A 19212-nucleotide genomic window follows, 5' to 3' on the forward strand; every position below is an offset into this window, starting at 1 on the left:
AGGAGGTCTGTTCCTGTAATGATGATGAGTTATTCTTGCCTCCTGAGGCTGGAGAGGGGTTTGGGTGCAGCACCCCAAGCTCCACGCCCCTCCAGCCCCAAGGCCTTGCTTCTGTTGTAACACTCTGCCCTCGGAGGTCCACAGGGCTCACTTCTTCACTGTATTCAGGTCCCCACTCCGGTGTCACCTCCTCGGAATAGCCTACACCACCGGGTACAAAATAACACCCCCTTCCATCACCCTCTCCCCTTAACATGCGCCATTTTTCTTTCTAAATGTCACCACTGAACACATTATGCATTTCTGTATTGTCTTTCTGCCTCTACTAGAGGGCAAACCCCCACCAAGACAGAGACTATGTCTGTTTTGTTCACTGTGGGATCCGTGACGCCCAGAATAGCACCTGGCAGACACCACTACTAGAAATCTGTTGTAGGTTGGAACTGACCTTTGTGTAAAGAAAAGTGCCCTGGCCTCACCACTACCTGTGTCTTCATTCATGCCTGAAAATACCGAAGACAGCGACCCTAGCCTGGAGGAGAGCTGCTGCTTGGTGGCGAGGAGACTGGTTTGATCAGCTAAGTATCAAACATGAGTTCTCAACATCCAGGGTTTTTTAGTCTTTTCTTCTAATCATTATTCGTAATCATGAGTTCTGTAACCATTTTGGAAGTGGATTTGGTGTGATTAATTTCTTTCCTAGCCTAATCCTTTATGGAAAACAAGTGTTCTAAATGAATGGATTTGCTGATGTTTGATTGCTTGCATGATAATTTACCTTTCAAACCCAGGGCTGGATATCATGCCCTGAAGAAGGCTCCACCGTGAGGGTTGTCCTGTAATGGAGGAGAGAAGGTCCCCATTCTCTTGTGACAGCACTTCCTGAATGCCTGTGACTAGAGTGACACAGGAGTCAGAGCGGCCACGGCTCTTGAGAAGAGCTGTTGGAAGCCCACCCCCTTTATCCTGCAGGGAGTGCCAATCCTTCCTGGGGAGCCCACAGCATGGCCGGCATGGTGGGCAGCATACAACCCCTGGGTGGTTGCTCAGTTTAATCCTGGAATCCCCATGACCACAGCTTAGCAAACACAAGGGTGAACGTGCAGGGGGTGGGGCACAAGACGTGTCTGCCAAGGAACCTGTAGTAGCAGGACTGCAGGGACAAGTCGGGGTCCCTCAGGGAAGAGGTGGGGAGTCACCTGTGCCCCGCCCTCCTGCCACTGAGGCACTAGCCCCCAGAGGCTGTTGTGTTTGCAGCCCAGCCAGTACAGAATCTGGGGTGTCACGACAGCCTGAAATGCTGTTTCAAAGAATGTAACAGAAAAGCAAGCTTTCCCCAGGAGTTAGCAATGAAAAGGTCCTAGTGCTTGACGGGGCCACTCCAGTGACTTGGAACACTGTGGAAGACGTCGTTCTTGGCAACACCAGAAGTGGGGCAACTCTGCGTTTCCTGTTACCCCGGTCACGTGTCCAGACTTGCCGGGCCCCGTGGGCCAAGCTGGGGTAGAAGCTGGCTCTTATCCTGACAGTTGATGACTCTCAGAGAGTGGGATTTTCCTCTTCTGCTGATTTGATTTTTAACTTTGGGGGTTTATTCTTTGTGGAATGTGTAGCATTTGGGTGGAGACCTATTTCTAAGGCACTATGAGGGGGTGGTGGCAGCAGGGTTTCTTTCCCCACTGCAGGTGTTTGGATAAGGTTTGGGGTCACACACGGTTGCCCTGCATCTTCTGTCCTGCTGGCCGGGACCATGTGGTTGGTTCCCAAGACCCTGCTGGCTGCCTGGCCGAGCATCAGGAAAGGCGGTGCACAGAGTCATGCTGTCTGGAGGCTTTCCGTTCCTCTCATCGTGAACCTAGCTACACTCACGTGGAAATGGTGAGTTGGAGTAAAACGTGTGGTCTGAAAGCCTTTCTCCTCTTTCAGAGATGTAAGTAAACATGGCATGGCCCCTGGAGAAATGCCAGCTCAGCTACACGATGGCAGCCCCAGGTCTGGCCCTTTCACAGTAAAACCCTTGCATCACTTCCCCACCTGCTTCTAGGGGGACAATGCAGAGGCTGACGTGAACACCTCCCCCTCTGCCAGCTGGGCCTCACGCCCTCAGAATGGCAATCTAGTCGTCCTCTGCCCGCAACCCAGGACTTAACAACAACTAACACAGGGGGAGCGCACCCTTTATGCCGGATGCAGTGCTGAGTGTTTTGCCTCACTTACTCCTCAACCCTGCTCCATCTGAGAAGCCTCCAACGGTCACAGCTGTTGCCCTTGGTCAGCAGCAGGCTGGGATTTGAAGCCCCGTGGATCTGACGCTCGAGTCTATGCTCTCAGCCAGCCTGCCATTCTTCCATGGGGCCTCTTGGATGATTCATTTCTTATTCTCTACCCAGAGACAATGAGGCGTAAACCAGAATAAAAGGGGGCTATTATGATATCACTATTTGCCATTTATCTAAATTAGATAATAAATCACGGAGCTGCTTGAAACAATATACATGTCAACCTCCTGAATATCTAGTTATCACTGAGTGCCGTTTGATGGTGCTTCTGGTATAATTAACACTTTCGTCTAGAAAATATGATATTTCTGTGAAATGGAAAAGCAAATGAGAAAATAAATCTAACCCGCCCTCTTCTTCCTTGGGGACAGGGCAACAGACCCGCGGTGGCAGTCGGCTGCGATGGCTTGGGCTGGTGGGTGGGTGAGCAAACCTTGCCCAGCCCCCTCCCAGCCAGGACTGTGCCCCAGGGAGGAGGAAGCCTGTCACCACCATACCCCAGGCCCAGCTGAGAGATGCTCACCAGCCCCAAATAATCTGTGCTCATTCACCAGTTTCAGCATAATTGAGCATCTGCCACCGGCATCTCCAGATGTTTGCCTGTGTCGACATTGATGTGGTTCAGTGTTTTCATTGAGAGCCTCGTAAAAAGCTCTAGCTGGTTGGGGATGCTTATTGTTCATTTTATTTGAGTTCCTTATCATGTGCAAAATGTTCCAGGCACCATTAGGGGACACAAAAGACTGAGAAAACACAGTTCCAGGGGGCGGAAACTCACCGGAGCGTGGAGGAGACACGTCCACCGACATTTACAAACGTTTGCTGAACACAATCAGCTGGTAAGAATGGAGGCCCTCACGGCAGCACAGCGGGGCCGTGGGTGGGGGCGGAGTGGAGACTGAGGGTTTAATGCTCGCCTGAGGAGAGCTTCTGTAAAATCAGATGGGTGTTCCAGGCTGTTTGCTCATTAATGTGGGCTTCAGATTAATTCTCAGTGACATTGGGGTATGGGGGCCAGACAGGGATGAGGAAAGATTAAAGGGGACACATATCTTGCTTGAGGTGAACATTTGAGGTGCAGGTCCAGGCACATTATAATTATTGCTTAGCCATAAATGTAACTTGGCAAGATGCATTGATTCACACACAGGTTGCTAAGGGCATTTAAGGGAAAATAAAACATCGGCAATGAAAACTGTCCCCATCAATTTACCAAATTCGTGTCTGACTCAGCATCATGGAAGTGTGGAGAACCCTGCTCGTAGGCATAAATTAAATCTCTCTTCCTTGGGAAAGGATAATTTAAATGACCAATAATCTCTTTTGAAAACATACTCTAAGAGTATTCCTTTTTTTAAATTGACTTCATTTATTCTCCTCCTCTTATCGAAAAAAGATTTGTGAAGGTTTATAACAAAAGATACGACAGTGAGATTGTTAAAATAAAAATGAGAAATTAGAACCCAGTCCGAAAAGAGAATACAAATTTTCTAATTACAATGGCTAACGTTACTCCTATGAACAAGTTCTGAACTAGTTGTGAGCTTACTGTAATCCAAGGTGAAAATGAAAACATAATTACATAGGTTCAGCTACTAAAATTGACAAAGTATATCAATTGAACATTTAATTATGTGTGAATTTATAAAAGCAAGGGAGGCAGAGGAAACTCCTGGGGAAATGGGGGAGGGACTTAAAAACATTGAGAAAGGAAAAAATGGATTTTGAAATTTTTGTGTGCGTTTGAGAGGTAGAGTTTGAGCAACAACAACAACAGGCAACAACAACATCCTCTAAGATCTGGGAGACCCTGGGGTCCCTCCGATTCCCTTAGATTATTGCTGAATGAATCGCTTCCTGGGGTGAGCAAGCCAAGGCCAGGGCCCAGGACCCCGGAGTTCTATTTCTCTGCTCTGCCCGACGGCGCTGTACATTTTGCACATAAAGAACTCAACCATGGCCCTGTCTCCCCTGGTTGAGAACTCAGGAGGGTAAAGGACACATCCCCAGCTGTCTGCCTGCTACTAGTAGCCACTCAGTTAGCGTTGGATCACAATGGCTCACAAACTAATAATAGAAAGAGTATCCATAAAATGAAATACCATTTGCAACTTAGTGGGAGCATTTTCAGAGCTCTTGGTGACAACAATCACACACACCTGCCAGCTTTTGCGATGGAGACCTGGATGGACCTGCCCAGGGGCAGTGGGCGGTTATGAAGTGTTGGATGGGTGAGTACAGTTGTGATGTTGGACTTCTTCGTAGAAGGACCTGTCATGGCCCTTCTGAGGGAGCGCTTATCCAGAGGCTCTGCTTAAGTATCATAGGGCCCTGTGGGTGCTAGGTGGTACTGGCAGGGTGGCAGGGGAGAGATGGCAGCAGGGGAGGGACCCTTAATGAGAAGGCTGGCTTGTCTCTAGCTGTCCTCCCAGAAGGCCTTAGGGTGGGGTCTGAGCAGGCACTGCGTCTTCCTAGCTGGTTTGCAGTTGCCTTTTATCCTCAATTACTCAGTGCTGCTCTAAAGGGTCCTGTGCTGCTCTAAAGATCCTTTGTGTTTCATTCACCATTTTTTGAACTCTCCCTAGAGGGCTCATTTTGGCCGTGGCAGAGCATGCCTTTCCTGAGAGACAGAGCCCTGGGCTCAGGTGGGCAGGGTCTCCTGGAGGCACCCGAGGTCCGGGGCTGGACATCAAGCCCCCAGCAGGAGGGAGGTGTCTGCAAACAAAACATCACCTGTGGCGAGGCAGGGCCTCGTGTCTGACCCACGCTGGGTCTGTTGCGGGGGTGGGGGGGCAGTTGTCTGAAGCGAGGAGCACGGAGCAGAGTCTGCCTCAGCGTATGGCAGCAGCTGGCAATAGGTCTAATGCCTGATGGGAGGCTTTGCCTAAGTCTGGTTTCCTCTCTGGGCCTCGGTTTTTTCACCTCTGAAGTGGGGGTTTGAATAGCTCCTTAGTAACAGGCATCAAGGGGTCCTGAGGGTAAAATGCACACAGTCCTGTCACAGAGCCTGGCTCAGAGCTGAGTCTGCTGTGGTCCTGATGACTGTGGTTAACATTGTGCCCCGGAGGCTGACGGGCCCACCACATCCCTCCCCCGCCTTGACACAGGTTTTACATCCACCAGAGAGGAGGCTGAGCTCAGTCACCCACTTAAGTAAGCCTCATGCTCCAACCCCGGTGAGGACTGGGGCGTCCACACAAGTTCTGCCTGTCCCCTGAGGCCTGTGAGACTCAAGTGCTGTGAAGACCCTGAAGAGGCCTCTGGCCCCCCAACTTCGCTTCCCAAGGACTGAAGACTTCGTGCTCAGAGGACCTCAGCGCAGCTTCCACGCACACCAATGCTCAGTGAGTGCTGGTGTTAGTATTACAAACCGGTTACTGTGTGGGAGTCAGGAAGGCCAGGGCTCAGAGCAGATGCTGCGGGGGAGGGGAGGCAGGGCTGCAGGGTCGCCTGGGACGGCCCCACCAACCTGAACACTGCTGGTGTTATCACCACAGATGCCACGCTGAGGTTCAGGCACCCACGACACATCAAGTCCCTCCACTGCTCCACCCCACACCCCACACTCTGCCCCTGCCCCTGTGGGCCTCACCATTGCCACCCCCAGCCTGAGGGATAGGATTGTCCTATGGTTTTATACGCTAAATCTGGCAACCCTAAGTGAAGGGGTTAAGAATAAACAGCTACTGGATTTAAATCACCCTGACTTTGGACCCTAAGACTCATGAAAAGCTGTGAGTATGTAAGCATTCTGACTACTAATCCTCACTTTGCTGTGGGGCTTGGCTGAGAGTCATTTTGTTTCTACACCACTATGGATGGAAATACTGAAGTAGAGCCTGGGTTTTTGGTTTGTTTGTTTTTTGCTTCTTAATTCAAAAGTTTCCCAGACACAGAGAAGGACTTATAAACCAGCTGAAGAGCCTTACACTCTTTTACCTAAAGTATCTAAAGTACTTTAGGTAAAATAAAGAGTAATAGAGATATCTGCGATATTGATAGGCCCTGATCCTCTGATCAATGGAGAAAGTTGGGCAGAATGAAGACTCCTAAGGGCAGGACTATGGCATCTGAAGAGTCAGGTCAGGAATCGCTCAGACTTTGCAGCAGATGCCAGCGAGTTCTGCCCCAGTGGGGAATCGGCTGGGCATCACTGGCTGCCACTATGGGAGGGTGGGGATGGCTGCTGGTCAGCATTCAGGTGTGACGAGAGAGAATGAAACAAGTTTAAGAAGACCAGCAAGAAGAGACCATGTTGTTGTACTGCTCTACAGCCAGAATGCCCCTGTGGGCATGGAGGAGGGCAGTGCCCAGGCAAAGCAGGCCTGTATTTAGCCCTTAGGGGATCAGACCCGCAGGGAAGGTCAACACAGCGCTCCTCCCCACCCCCACCCCAAGGCCCAGGCCCATCTTCCTGCCAGGACCACCTGAGTCCAGTTATCAGAGATGAGCACAAAGTCCTTAAGCTCCTGGTACTTCTGCTGTGGGGTTGGAGTAGGGTGCTCTAGTTATGGGGCTCATGCTGCCTGGCCAGATAGGGGCCCAGAGCTGGGGTCTGAGGGCCACTCCCTGACACCCTCCACTATCCCCTGTCAAAGTGACCACTACAGTTTAGGCTGGAGGCCTGGGCTTGCGTGGCCCAGACCAGCCCTTGTCTGGATTCCCTGCTTAGGGCCCTTCTTCTCCTCCCCTTACAGGCACGGGTGAAGAGATGGGAAGTGAGGGGTGGGAGGGGACGGGAGAGGGAAGGGACTGAGGCTGAGCTGCTGGCCAGCTAGGCTGCCCCAGGAATCGAGGCTGGGCTGGTAGGTAGAAGTGATGATGAGTAATCAGAGAAGGTGAAGCCCATGCCCAGCAATGAGGAACACACAGCCGACACGTACAGCATCGTTATAAAACTAGCTGGGCCGCTAAAGCAAGTCCCATGCTTTACCTCGGTTTTTAACTCTGGAAAATGGAGCCTCTAATGCCTTCTCTGCTTTGCCCCGGTGGCACCCAGGGGAAGTGACTGTGATCGCCTGGGGAACCCAGGGCAGTGGGACGGCCATCAAGAAATGCTGAGGGCTAGAAGGAGGGTGGGAGTTGGGGGCTAGGAATGGAAATGATAGACGTGAAGAATTCCTAGGCTTGGGTCTGGCTCATCAGGTTTTGAGACAGGGTGGCTGGGAGGCCAGTGTGCCTTGAGCAGAAATGAGGGTGTGGGAGAAGGAAATGTGTTTTGTGACCAATGAGTTTGAGCAGCCAAGGGACATTTGCTGAGAAGAGAAATGAGCCAAAGATGGCGCTGTGGGGAGGGTCTGCGCTTGGAACCAGTGAGGAGACAGGAGACAGGGAAAGAGGAGGTAGGAAGACGCTGTGAAAGTGCACTGCACTGGAGGCCAGGCAGGCAGGGGCAGTCGCTGGTCAGAGCTGGGCCCAGCCAGATGAGACAGGAGGAGATCTGGGGCACCTTTCTGGGAAAGGAATAAGGAGGGGAGGGTGTGAGCTGCACGTTACAAGGGATGAATGGAGGATGAGGACATGGAAGAAAATTTTGCTAACTGTCCAGGTACCCTCACAGCAGCCCATTAAGAACTATGAGTGCCCCTGGCCCACTGCCCAGAGCCAAGATATACTGCCATTCCTGACTGCCAGAGCGGCCAGGGAGGAAGCCAGGATGACAGCGGCCAAGTCCTACAAGTGATCGAACAACCTAACACCAAACATGCGTAAAAGGTCAAGATCAGAAAATTCAACAGATTTCCAGCCACATCTACCTCCCAAAATGTAGCTGGAATCCAGAAGTAAACAGAATGCACCTCTGAACAAAATAACTGCCACAGCACCTCCGGTAGTAGCGTGCTTTGCTTTGTAAGGAGAGACCCTAAAGCCCTCACTCAGAGCCAACCTGCTTTTATTTAACACACAGTTCTGACAAACATTGTAACTTGGTTTCAATTAAAAAAAAAAATTACACCCAAAAGATAAAGCACAAGGTAAGTAGCTCTGCAAATCTCAAATGTGTAAAATCATCATGGTGAGGAATTGGTCTAGGAAGGCTCCCAATTCCCACTCAAGACTAATATTCTGCGATTTCCATATTTTTGTAAATAGGGTCCCCCAGTTATAAGACCTGGAAAAATAATATTCCATCTCCGTTGCTTAAGAAGGCAGGGCCATGGGCCGGCCTGGTGGCTCAGGTGGTTGGAGCTCTGTGCTCCTAAAGCTGAGGCCACCGGTTCGATTCCCACATGGGCCAGGGAGCTGCACTCTCTACAGCTAAGTTGTGAACAATGGCTCTCCCTGGAGCTGGGCTGCCGTGAGCAGCAGGAGGTTGGCGTGGGCATGTGCTGCTGTGGGCTGCCATGTGCTGCCAGGAGCGGCAGGTGGCCAGTGTGAGTGGCCGGCAGCTGGTGAGAGCTGCCGTGAGCCACTGTGAGCGGACGACCGGTGACCACACAAGGCTCATAGTAGCAGCATGGGCCAGGGAGCGGTGTCTTACACAACTAGACTGAGAAAAAGTGGCTTGAAGGGGGGAGGTGGGGGGAAGGAGGCGGAAGAAGCGGGGGAAAAAAAAGGCAGGGCCACGTATGGTACCTGCCAGGAAGTTGTGCTTTGAAAAGTTTTGGCTGTTGAAGAGGGAATGGAACCACATTTATCGAGCAGCCTATGTACTCACTATCGTAGGTACATAAACCTCCTAATAATCTTACAAGTAACTATTATCTTTACCATTTATAGAAAACAATACAGACTTCAAGAGCTGTAGTGATTTGTCCCAGCTCACACTGTGAATGCCTTTTTCCTGTCATCCTCTGCTTGCCTCCGGTTCTCGGCAGAGTGCTGGGGTGCAATGCCTGCTCTGACATCAAATGGACCTACTGGGCCTGCGCTCAGGGGATGGATGGTGGTGATGCTCTCACTGTCCCATCAGCTCCCTGTGGAGGCCTCATGATCTTGCCTCGGCCTTCACAGTTTTGGACACGCTGCAGGCTGGGGAGGTGGGGGGAGTACCAGCCCCACTCCTGCCTCTGAATCCAGGACGAAGCTCCCTCCCCTTGTGGATAGACCTCAAGTGGTAGAGTCCTTGCAGCTGGAAGATAAACAGACAGCTGCGAGAGCCCCATCACAAGGGGTAGTTTTGTGAACCCCATCTTCCAGGGGAAATTACTCCTGAAGGACTTTGATGGTGACAGGCTCTGTGTTTTCATTCTTTAATCATTAAGAAAAATACACCCATTTCAGTTTATTCAAAACAGTGGAAAATCATTGAGGTTTTTCCTGTGTAAAGGTCAAACTATAAAAAGATAAGTGGATTCAGAGAAATCCAGGCTAGTCATGAAAATGTGGCAGTGTATTAAAATGGATCCCAAAAAAAGGATGTATTCCTCTTTTTGGAAACAGCTCGTAATAATCGCCTCTCGACTCTCTCCCCAGTGTGTGTTAAATTCCAGATTTTAGGTTCAAGGACATGAAGTAAACAACTTTTTTTTTTTTTTCAGATTTATAGCAGTGTATTTTAAATATTCCTGTTTCCCCAGTGGCTGTTCCTGGAGCAGTGAACAGTGTTTTGATTCCCAGCTAAACAATAAATCCAGATTTTACTGCTGTTGAATTGATGTACAATTCAGATTACTGTGTCTGAGCAGAAAAATATGGAAAGAATTATACTGATTGTAAGCAACTTTTCAATGGGTAGAGCGTGGGCTGTACAGACTAGGGTCTTGGATCAGAATCTCTGAGCAGCTGCTACACACCAAGCGTGAACCCCAGAGCAAGTATCCTCACTGTCCTGAGCCTCAGTTCCCTTGTCTGCGAAACGGGGAAGAACCCCGGTCTCCCATGCTGAGAACCTTCCCCACCATCCCATCCGTGACTCCTCCCCCCCCCCCCCCCCCCCCCGCACCAAGAGGTGCACAGATGAGGCCCAGCTTGGCCTGCTGGCAATATGGACTCTGAGGAGGGCACTTCTGGACCTCGGCCCAGAGACAGACCCCTGCTCTGGCCGCTTTCCCTGCCTCTGTCTACCGGACATCCTTGGACTGATAGGCGGTGCTGTGCGTGGACGTAGGTGAGCTGTGCAGCCTGGCAGCTGGAAGATAAACAAGGAGCTGCGAGAGCCCTATCACGAGGGTGTTTAAAGGGGGCACTTGGTCATTGAACTGCTTTTGTGAAGCCAAGCAAGTGATGGGGGAATGATAGAGTATTTTGAAAACACAGCCTGGACCGTAAAATGCTCGCTTTCCTCTTTATTATTTAAGAACTTGGAGAAAATCTTTAAGAGTGTCCTTGGGGAGATAAGGAACAGCTGTGTCCCCTCTTTATCAAATCAAGTCTCCATCGCTCAATTTTGTGCAGCCGTGCCTGCGGTGTAGGCCCAGCCTATCTCTCTCGCTGCAGCCAGCCCACTGGTGGGAAGAGGAGGGGATTTGGGATTTGGGAGTCAGGTTTCGTGGTGGCAGTCCCTCAGCCTGGGAGCCAAGCCCCACAAATGGGAGCTGGCTTTTGTTTCCTGATTTGTGTCAGGAAATCAAGTAGGAACAGAATGGCATATGCAAAAATCTGTAGGGGAGAGCCCTGGCTCGGGTTTGGTCAACAGCGAGGATATGAGGGAGGCGGCAGCAGCCAGATGCGGCAGATATCAGATGGAGAGTGCCAGGTCTCATTTGTGCCCCAGAAGGTCACACTGGCTGCAGGTGGGGAAGGCTCAGAGGCGGCAAGGCCAGGCAGAAGGTTGCCTTGGTCAGCCCGGGACATGGTAGTGGGGATGCAGGAGACAATGAATCTGGGGGATGACGCACTAGTAAGTGGGCACCGTGGAGAGTAAGGGAGAGACGCTGGCCTGGGCACTGGGTGGATGGAAAGGCCTCCATATGAGATGTGATGGGGAGGACTGCTATGCATTTGGGTGTCTCTGCTGGGTCAGGGTGAGGCGGGTACCAACTGAGGTGCCTGAGGGGCTTCTAGCTGGACGTGCCCATGAGAGCAGGGGACATAAAAGTGCACAGTTAGGGAGAGAATCAAGTCAGAGATAGAAAAGTGAACGAGGCTGGCACACAGGTGGCTGGTAGGCCAAAGAGTGAACAAGCTCCCCCGGGGAGAGTGCACAGTGAGACCCAAAGAGGGCCAGGAAGAAGCTCCAGAAATCACTGACATTCGAGTTCGAGGAAACACTCTGTGGAGAAGCCTAAGGAGCTGGTTGAGAGTTGGCTGGAAAAGCATGGGGTCAGTGGGACCCCAAGATGAAGTCTGCAGGGGGTGGGCGGGGGGGGGGGGTGGGCAGCAGGTCGCCTTAGAGGCTGGGCTCACAGCTGTGTTAACCTGTGGGTGATCGAGAAGAATTCCACCGGATCAGCGATGCTGACGTTCGTGCTGTGGTTTCAGCCAACCGTTTTTCTGGATAGAAGTTTCAAAGTGGGCTTCTGGGGGGTTCCAGGAAATCTGTCTATGAAAACTATCTTACATCTTAAATTTTCTCTCTGCTAGGACTTTTTAAATTTAGGTAATCTGAAAAGCGTAACCGCGGCTACTGTGTTTATATTATTTTAATCTTGACTTTAAAAAATATTTATAACAGATGCTTATTTTAAACAGTAACATGAAGTTCTACTTTACTATCTTTTATACTCTTCGGATGAAGAGCCTAATTTTAAAAGCTCTATAAATTAGATATGTAATTTGTAGACTCTTGGAGAGTGTACCTCTTCAGCATTTTTTCTCTTTTAGGTCACAGAGATCTGTCTTAGACCATTACGTGTTTAATGTGACATGCTCTGCTTTGCAAAGTAGGAGAGAAAGGGGAGCTTTTGGCTCAGATATAGCAGCTTTGCCCCCAAATGTGTTCAACAGCCTGATTTAGCTCTGAAATGATTGATTATTCATTGGGCAGCTATTTAGAGTCCATCGCATCAGACTCAAACTGACAATCTATGCAGGGCAAGGGCTGCTAGGCGAGCCCAGGCACAACCAAATGGAACCTGAATGGAGCGGTGGATTCTGCCTTGGGGTGGCCCGAGACCAGACCTGCATTTAGAGAAGTAACAAGGATGCAAGGATGCGTCCCCACTGTGCCTGGTGATCAGGCATGTGCCAGTTGCTTCCTGCTGGGCCGGTCAGAGGGAACACCTTGCTGTGAGGGAAAGCTCTCATGGGGCAGGGCTCAAAGCCAGGCCCTTTTCCCTGCTAGGTGCCTCCCTTCTTATCTGCCCTCGACCCCTGCAGCCCCTCCCCATGTCCCCTTCCCCCCCCCCCCCCCCCCCCCCCCCCCCCCCCCCCCCCCCCCCCGAGGCCTCAGATCCTGTCCTGTCCCGGGCCTACACTCCTCATCCCCTCTTTCCTCCACAGGTCATTGCATTGCAGCTGCCCCAGCAGGGTTTGCCCCCAAGCCTTGCTGACCTCATCCAGCATATCACTGACAAACTGCAAAGTCTGAGCCTAAACCCACTGTCACCTCCTAAGCCTGGCAGGTTTCCTCTGAATGGCACCACCCATCTCATCCCCGCATTTTGCCTCCTCTCTGTATGCTTAGCAAACAGTTTATCTTGGCAGGTTCAACAGGAAGCAATAACACTGCTAAAGCCAGGCGCTTGATGGACCTTTTATTTCTGAAGCTGTGTGTGTGTAGGTAGGTGTGCCTTAGTGGGTGTTTAAGTTTCCAGGCTGAAGTTACTGCGTCCCGTGCTAAAAGGAGCCGCCGTGGGGCTTCAGGCCCTGTCGACCAGTGGGTCAGAGCACAGGCAATGCTATATTCCAGGGGCACCTTGGCTGCTGCTAGGGTCTGCCTTGTCCAAGCCCAGGTGGGAGACCTGTGTCCTGGGAAGATGCCTCAGTCCCCACAAGAGCTCCGTGGCTGGGAAGCTTCCCGTGGATTGCGGGGGCACTCATTCACAGACACTGTACCCAAAGGCTCTTTATTGTGGCTGCTGTCGTTTCTGCCCAGACCCCAATTCAGGGCTGGCACACCCATCTGCTCGATGCTGGGCCTATCTCACAGCTGCGTCCTTCCCTGGGAATTGCCCCTCAGCAGAGGTGAAGTGTGTCGCTCAAGGTTAAGGCCCCTCCTGGAGTTGGGCCTGTGGCCAATGACTGGCTGCTGGGGAGGGGGCACTAGGGCCAGGCCCCTCAGCCTCTGTTTGGGACAACTCTGAGGGGCCATCTCAGCCCCTGAGTTCCCTCCAGAACCCTAAGGCCTCAGGTGCAGTCACATTCTGGGTCAGTTTCTCCCTCTGCCTGATCCTGTCTTCTTCACTTCCATGCACTCACCATCAAATCTGCACACAACCCGCGGAACCCAGTCTAAGACAGCTGCCCTGGCTTAGCTAAGAAGGACGCTGGGCTGACGCTCAGCCCCTCACCTCCTCCAGACCCACCCTGGCCATGGGCGCTGGGGCTGCTGACGTGCTGTAATTGTTCTGTTATGTTCAGGCCTCCCTAAGAGGTCACTTGGGAAACAGTTGTTTTTGGACTTGAACTTAGGAAAAATTGTGCTTCTTTGAGCCTTTGGTCTGTGTTTGATTTGTGTTTATGCTACTAACACCAACAGTTGGGGAAGAGCTTGGGTTTTCTTTGCTTTGGCTGCTAGGAATCTCGGAGCCCAGCCTGAGGCCCATATGTTGCAAGGCAGCCTGGCGTCTTCTGAGTTCCCTTAACACACCTTCCTCACGATTATTGTTTGTGTTGTTTTGCTGTATCACACAGCTCTCTCTGAGCTGCCTCAAAGTCAGGAGGTGGGGTATAAACAAATAAACACATACAGACAGCCATAGGGTTGTCTTGGCAGACGGACCTGGATGCTGGGTCCCAGCTCTGGGATATTTGCTAAGTCACAGTCTCTCTACACCATAGTTTCTTCAGCCAAGGAGTAGGACTGATGCCTGCATCACAGAATTAGTTTGAAGATACGTACAATAAGCACATACCAGGTCCATACCAAGTGCTCACTAAATGGTAGGCCTTAATGACACTTTTTTATAAATTCGTGTTTCTCTCAAGAACCTGCCCTTCCATGGGGTCGGATCTTTCTCCCTCTTTCCGGTCGTGTTGGCTGTCGGCCAAGATGCATATCTAGCCTGTGGGGTTTTGCTTTGTTGTGGGAGAAAGATGCCCAGCCAGGCACCCACAGCTCTCATCAGACTGTGTGGACCAGCAGAAGAGACAGTGCAGATGTTCACTGATTGTTAATCCAGGCAGGTGGGCACACAATTAAAACGCCCACGATATAAACGAGCACCTACTTGGCTGGAGAAACACTACAAATAAAACTATGTAAACGGAGCCTTCATAAAATGAAAAAAGGGGTGTAGATGAGAGACTGGTGGTGAGTAATTTAACCAAGACGATGTAAATGTAGGCCTTTGAATACTTTAAATATAGCCATCTGCTATAAAAAGAATTGCACTAAATATTTTAAAGCTGAGATCTTTCCTAGGGTGAGAGACTCACTTTCCTGATGGGGACATGTTCCCCAAAAGGCAAGTGAGGAAGGCAACAATAACGTCCATGTTGGCACCACACCCCACTCCAGGCAGCTTAGGAGGATTCTATGCATTTGTAGTCTACTCTAGCACCCCATATGCCACATGTTATTGTGCAAACCCATTTGGAACCCATATTGGAACAGAAAAGCTCATTTCAAAGGGGAGGTGGCTTGGGAAAGAAAGTCTTCCTTTTGTTCATTACTGAAGTCACCTGCGACGCCCGGCTCTGTCTCCTCAGAAATGCCACATGGGTCTGCACCGTAGTCTGGAGCTCATCAGAGATGAGTGTGAAAGTGGAGTTCCTTGTCTTTCTTGGAAATGAGGAGTCTGAAGCAGGGAACCATCCCTGAGCCAGATCTAGGACAGGCCTCCTGGGTGCATCTTCCTTGGGAAGACAGGGTGACGGTGTAAGGGCAGGATGCTGAGGAGGGGCTCAAGGGCAGGATGGAGAGTGGGTGGCATGAGGGCAAAGCTGGGCACAGAGCACGCCCTGGATGATCTATTTGTAGGAGTGGGCCTCAGGAAAGGGGGAGTGGGGAGGAAGTAGGGGCAGGCTGGGGGCAGAGCAAGTGTCTGGGTGGGCCGTTGAGTCCTGGAGGTGTGAGGGATGCTGAGCAGCACGCCTGGCTGCTGTAAGAGGGGCCAGGTGGGTCTCGCAGGAAGTTGCCTCGGAGCTGCTATGATCACCACTGAGACAGGGAGAAGTCCTGGAGCCGGTGCCCTGCCGGGACTGACTGCAGTTCTGAGACATGGACCGAGCATATTAACCAGCCTCAGGAGTTGGGCTCAGGCTTCAGGAGCCTTCCTGTGCAGCATCAGTCAGTGTAAGACGGACAGTCGATGTCTGGGGGACCAGGGACCCCCTGCTCTCTCATCCACAAGTAGCCCCTTATCTACCACATATAGGGACAATGTCCCCCTCAATGCACAGCCTGAGGAAGGAGGCAGCATGGGGCTGCATTTTCAGTCTCTTTCAGCATCTAATGACTGTTTTTAAAAACCTGTTACCTACACATTTCCTTGCACCTCCAGAGTTTTGATGAGTGAGAAAACCCATGTATGTGACCTTCCTCTCTATAACAAGAAGCTTCTTCCCTTCCTATGGAAGACAGAGGGTCAGAGAAGACTAAGGACCCCTCCCCCTGCCCAACATGGCATGGAAGCCTCCGGGTCCAGTTTCTGAGCACTGGCTGGTACATTTGCCTGCGTGACGATGGTGATGGTGAAGCACACAGCCTTATTCCTAAAATGAGTATAAGGACAATCATGATAAAGGCAGCACCAGGGAGTGGAGGAGAGTGGACTCTGGAGCCAGACTGCCTGCGCCCACAGCGCTGCACATCTCTCATTAGCTGTGGGAATCTGGAGGCCACTTGCCTGCTTCGTGCCATGCTCCCTCCTCTGTGAAATGGGACTCCGTGTGGCTAATGATGGAACGTGTTTAGAAGGGGGCCTGGCATGTGGCCGTGTCCTGACCTTATTCTCATCACTGTTCTCACTCGTGATACCGTTATGGTAGGTGTGAGGCCTTTTCATGTACTGGGCCATTTCAATCTCACACTCCTTAAGGGAGAAGGTAGGATGATTATTATCTCACTCTGCAGACGAGGAAACTGAGACTCAGAGACTTGCTCAAAGACACCCAACCTGATATGGAGCCTGTATGCTCGTCTGGCGGCTAAACCTGGCGCAGCTGAACAGCCTGGTTACACGGGGTGAACAGGAAAGCTTCCCCACTACCTGACAGACTTCCCATTATCCTTGCCCAGCGGGATGGGAGGTTTTATCACCTCTACTTAATGCAGGTAGATAATGGCCAAGCGAGTTAAGTGGCTCCTGCACAGGCTTGCCTCCAGCTAAGCTGCTTTTGAGCCAGCTGAACAGGACCGCTCTTCAAAATCACATTTTAACTACGCGGCTGCCTCCATTGTTGTGTGCATGGAGGCAGCTGCCCCACAGGCCACCCCACTTGGCGCATGGCGATGATTAATGAGGATATTCTGTGCTCACGTGAGACCTCTCAGCCGAGGCCTCAGAGAATGTTGCAAGCACTAATTAAGCTTCACGGTGGTGGCTCAGGTAGGTGGGGGCCCTGGATCCACCTAACATGTCTTCAGCTAAAGCAGAAAGAGACCAGATCACTCCCCCAACAAGCCATGGCCTTTGGCTGGCCAGGCCCCAGTGGGCATTCCTTGTTCCTGGAATTTGGCCAAAATCATTTGCAGAGAAAAGACTCCCTCACTGTCCTTCCAGACTTCAAAATAATAACTAGCAGAGGCCGTCTCCCATTTGAGATAGGCCCAGGCCAACAGCTCCATGGCTGCGTCCTACCTGGTGCCCACCCACTGGCCCACCTGGGTTACCTACGGCCTAATATAGCTCACGGCCTGCACCTGCCAGCTTATCAGAGCCTACCACACCTGTACCTGGGGTCTTAGGGGCAGGCCTGTCCCTGCAACACTATCTGCACAGTAACCCCACCCTCTGTCCCTCACCTGTTTCACCCTTATCCCCAGCTCTGCCCTCACACATCTGCCACCTGCTTGCTGCAGCTGTGACATCCTGGAGCTTGTGGGGAGGCAGGCAGAGACTGCATCACTCGGTAAAGAGCTTGGGCTTCCACCCAAGGATAAGGGGGAACCACAAAAGGGAGGGACACGATCAGATTTGTGTCTCGGGGAGACATGTCTGTGGTGAAGGGTGGGGAGGCCAGGGGAGCAGACGGGACTCCTGTTGGTTGTGTCAGTGGATGGAGAGAAGGGGTTTGAGGAGCATTTAGAAAAGGGATCGACAGGGTTTGGTGACTACCTAGAGGCAGGCAAGAGGGAGACGGAGGAGCCCTAGATGGACCTCCTGGCCACTAGACAGAGCCACTCCACTGGGCATTTGTGCTCTGTGTGTGCAGCACGAGGCTTCGTAAACGTGTGACACACTTGGCCATGTTAGTGCAAACCAGCTCGGAGAAGGCATGTCAGGTAGAACTGCCGGGTCCAAACCCCACTCCCATGACTGCCGTCTCCCAGGCAGCACCACCCTTCCGGCTGGTCCAGGGAATGAGACCCGACACTCAGAGCTCAGCCTCCATCCCTGGGTGGTGGACATTCTCGGGCACCACGGAGTTTGACCCACACACAAGTCTGGAGGTGGACATTTGCTCTCCATTTTTAGGACAAAACCCAGGCTCAAGGGTTACGTGACCTGCCTGTTGTAGGCTAAATAGTAGCCCCTGGGAGATCTCCATCCCTGGAACCTGTGACAACGTTACCTCCTATGGCAAAAGGAAGTCTGCAGGTGTTATTACGTTAATGCTCCTGAGTGCAGGTCATCCAGGTGGGCCCAGTGTAATTATAGGGGTCCTTATAAGAGGGAGGCCAGCACAGCGAAGGTGGGAAAAGGTGAGGTTAATAGAAGCAATGTGCTTTGAAGAGGGAGGAAGGAGCCACAAGCTTAGGAATACAGGCAGCCTCTAGAAGCTACAAAAAGCAGGAAAATGGATTCTCCCTTGAAGCTCCCAGGAGAAACACCAGCCTGCTGACACTTCGATTTTAAGCCAGTGAAATTAATTTTGGACTTCTGACCTCCCAAACTGTAAGATAATAAATTCCTCAGCATGATCCAGCTACAACAGAAACCCTCCGTAGGAGCTGCGATTTATGCTGGGTGAGGGAAAAGATTTGTTTTGATTCTGCAGAGGCTCTCACAAAATCTCTCCCTGCGCAGAACTAGGACAGCCGTAGACGCTGGGCCTGGCCCTCATTTGCACTATGACCTGGGCCAGAGGCTTGGGTAAGACAGAGATAAACTCCTAAAAAGGGGAAGAGTGTGTGGGGGGCAGAGGGTAGGAGTGTGTTCAGAGGAGAAATACAAGCACGTAGCTGTTGTCACAAAGGCATGGGCTCCGGCTGTTTTAGGCCCCCCGTGAAGGAAGAACTGGTGGTGAGGCATTCTGCCCGCTCCTGAGGGTTTCTGTTGTAGTCTGATGATTCCAGGGTTTGGGGGAGAAGGGAAGGGAACTTTCTCCTTAGCCACACACCTTAGATAACTCCTTTTAACCTCCAGGGAACAGAGAAGAATCTCTGCCTCCCGTGGACGTATGTGCTACGGAGAGGTGAGCTGGGAGAGCCTGGGCGGGGCTGTTCTGGTCCCCTCATTAAACTGAAGGAGTTCAAGTTAGGATCTCTGAGGCCCCTTTCAGCTCAAAACGTTGGCTTCTCCTTGAAAAGAAACAGTTTCGGTAACCATTGTACATGTCTGCAGTCCGTCCCCGGTTTACAGGATTTTATATGATCATTAACAGTCATACACTCTGTGGGGCTTTGCAGTCATTTTCAAAGATATTAGGTCATTGATCTTCACAACGACCCGTGAGAGGCGTACTGGTATCATATCATTTTTTAGTTGAGAAAACTGAGGCTCGCAGAGGTGATGTGATTTGTTCAGGTTGGGTGTCAGAGCTAGGACTTCTGGCCTCCTTCATG

At 51.4% G+C, this 19212-nt stretch overlaps 1 protein-coding gene and 1 long non-coding RNA gene across 2 annotated transcripts in view; one reads left to right on the forward strand and one right to left on the reverse strand.

Moving 5' to 3' along the window:
• Positions 1 to 19212, reverse strand: part of SMPD3 (sphingomyelin phosphodiesterase 3) — a 76346-nt gene that overhangs the window by 36343 nt on the left and 20791 nt on the right. The window lies entirely within an intron of this gene.
• On the forward strand, positions 1545 to 6292 carry LOC117035590 (uncharacterized). Its single transcript, XR_004425218.1, has 3 exons — positions 1545 to 1878; positions 3000 to 3118; positions 5387 to 6292. It is a non-coding gene; the product is annotated as an uncharacterized LOC117035590 (long non-coding RNA).

The sequence above is a fragment of the Rhinolophus ferrumequinum genome, chromosome 15, assembly GCF_004115265.2.
Source record: "Rhinolophus ferrumequinum isolate MPI-CBG mRhiFer1 chromosome 15, mRhiFer1_v1.p, whole genome shotgun sequence".
In the NCBI taxonomy this organism is placed as follows: Eukaryota; Metazoa; Chordata; class Mammalia; order Chiroptera; family Rhinolophidae; genus Rhinolophus; species Rhinolophus ferrumequinum.